The sequence below is a fragment of the Lontra canadensis genome, unplaced genomic scaffold, assembly GCF_010015895.1.
Source record: "Lontra canadensis isolate GAN:19392208 unplaced genomic scaffold, GSC_riverotter_1.0 scaffold3973, whole genome shotgun sequence".
Lineage (NCBI taxonomy): Eukaryota > Metazoa > Chordata > Mammalia > Carnivora > Mustelidae > Lontra > Lontra canadensis.
In genome coordinates, this window is record NW_022634954.1 from 1 (window position 1) to 2,540 (window position 2,540).

Below are 2,540 nucleotides of genomic sequence, written 5' to 3' on the forward strand. Positions count from 1 at the left end.
GGTGGGAGGTTGGGGGAACCAGGTGGTGGGTATTGGAGAGGGCACGGATTGCATGGAGCACTGGGTATGGTGCAAAAACAATGAATACTGTTACACTGAAAATAAATTAAAAAATTTAAAAAAAATTAAAAAATTAAAATAACAGCAACAACAAAAGAACTCTTCTTACCATTTTCATGTCAGACCTCACATTAGGACAATTTATTTATAGCTATAAAAATCAGAGAAAATGCTACTTTACACTTGTTATAAATTCAGATCTGGAGTTTTCATAGTAGATATGTTTTTCCATTTAGTGAACTAAATGCATCTCTTTATTTAGCTCATTTTAGAGTACCAGATGAAAATCTAATGCTTGTGAGTCAAGATTCAGTGTCAAAGCCTCAAGTGCAAGTAGAGAAAAAAATAACTCACAAAAGGGAAAGACGCCATAGTAAGTGTAATAATTATGAATAAATTTAAAGTATTTTAAACCCATCAAGATTTTTTCCTTTTATTCAAGCATATATATTATAGAAATTATACACTCTAACCCTAAAGTGTGAATGTGCAAAGATAACCAGAAAACAAAAGCAAAAGCTTTAATACCTTCAGATTGGAATTTCTAATCACAGCCATAGGACACTCACTCAGTATCTACCAAGGCCCAATAACTGCCCAATAGTATCTCAAAGTATCTTTCAGCTGACTCTGGGAGAGTATAGGTTCCAGGAGATTATGACCAATGGTCACTTCTGCCTTATGACTTCACTTCTGACACTTCAGCAGTGACCTTCTGACATATGCTCCAGTTGAGAAAAGTGAGAGGTTTAGTTGGGCCCCACACTATTTTTCACTGATTGCTGCAAGGTATGGAGTTAATTAATTCAGACAATAAACTAAGTTGAAAGTAACAATTACATCCTTATTCACTTGCTGTGACGATATAAGCAAAAGTAAATATAAAATGGTACCAGTCTTTTATATTTCAACCAGCCAATATTTCAACCAGTGTTTCATTTTCCCATGAAATGACATCAGGCAAGCATCAGATGTATCAATGCAGAGGGGTGAGAAATATCTTATTGTGTCTTACACATACACACATATATACATATATGTATGTACCACTATCTACCAGTATAGTAGTACTCATGTTATACCAATTCTGTACTTGTATAGATATCAATTTATTTGTCCAATACCCTATGCTTTAACATTTAGGTGGCTTTAAGTGTTTTGCAATTACAAATAAGGCTGTAATGAATAAACTTTTGCATGTAAGTTTTCATTGCTTGCTCTATTATTGTGTATCAGCCTGAAGAATAAATCACCCATGAAACCTGAAGACTAATATAAGATCTATTTGTTGCTTAGGCATATTTATGAAATAATAAGATAATTTCAAACAGTTTTCATTTCATAACAGTTCTAACATTATAATTTACTTAATGATTTTATGAAAATGAAAAAAATGATACTATACACTTGTTATAAATTTGAAATCTAGAGATTTTACAATGGATTTGATTTTCCATTTAAAGGACTAAATCTATCTCTTTATATAGCTTATTTTGGTGCACCAGATGAAAATCCAGATGTAAATCCAGAGTCATCATCAAAATTCCAAGTGAAAGTAAAGAAAGAAATAACTTCCAAAGAGGGGAGACGCAAAAGTAAGTATAGTAATTTAAATTTAAATTATTTTAAATTAACCTCATCAGAAGATTTCTTTTGGTTCATATTTATGTATGTATTTGAACACATGTTTTATAGAAACTTTACACTAAGATTTTTTTTTTTTTGAAAGGGATCACAAGTAGGCAGAGAAGCAGGCAGAGCGGGTGGGGGAAGCAGGCCCCCTGCTGAGCAGAGAGCCAGATGTGGGGCTCTATCCTAGGACCCTGAGATCATGACCTGAGCTGAAGGCAGAGGCTTAACCCACTAAGCCACCCAGGCGCCACTACACTCAGCTTTAAAGTGTGAATATCCTAAGATAAAGACAAAAACAAAATTAATAACTTTTGGCTGGTATTTTCATGGTCAGTAATTATTAAGTACTATGATAGCTTCTCCACACAGACTAATGAAAATTGTTCACATAATTTTTTTCACTTCACTTCCATAGGAAGAAAATTTGATAATTTTTTGGCATATCTAGAAGTTCCATTACATTTTTTTTTTATTTATTTAGCATTTCCTCTTGAAAAGCAAAAAAATTATATGATATCACATGAAAACCTATTTCCTGAGAAGAAAGTTTTATTTTCAAGAAGCCAGTTTCAAACTAAGAATGAAGCTACCAGAAACATGAATCTTGATAGTAAGTAATTAAATATAAATCTTATGAATTATTTTTAATTAAATTCAGAGGAACACTGTTTTGGGTTTAGAATACATCTTCAACAATATGTTCTTTGGTAATTAGTCCCATCAACACTTTATATCTTTATTGATGATTTATCTGTTTGTTTTATAATTATTGAATTAGATGTGTTAAATCTCAAACTGAAATTCTCTTTTTCTTGTAGTTGTGGTTATGATTTATATCTTATGATACT

At 31.9% G+C, this 2,540-nt stretch overlaps 1 long non-coding RNA gene across 1 annotated transcript; it reads left to right on the forward strand.

Annotated features, from left to right (window-relative positions):
* Positions 1-324: 324 nt before the first annotated feature.
* Positions 325-2,293, forward strand: LOC116863855. The gene is made up of 3 exons (XR_004381868.1): positions 325-433; positions 1,548-1,655; positions 2,174-2,293. It is a non-coding gene; the product is annotated as an uncharacterized LOC116863855 (long non-coding RNA).
* The last annotated feature ends 247 nt before the right edge of the window (positions 2,294-2,540 follow it).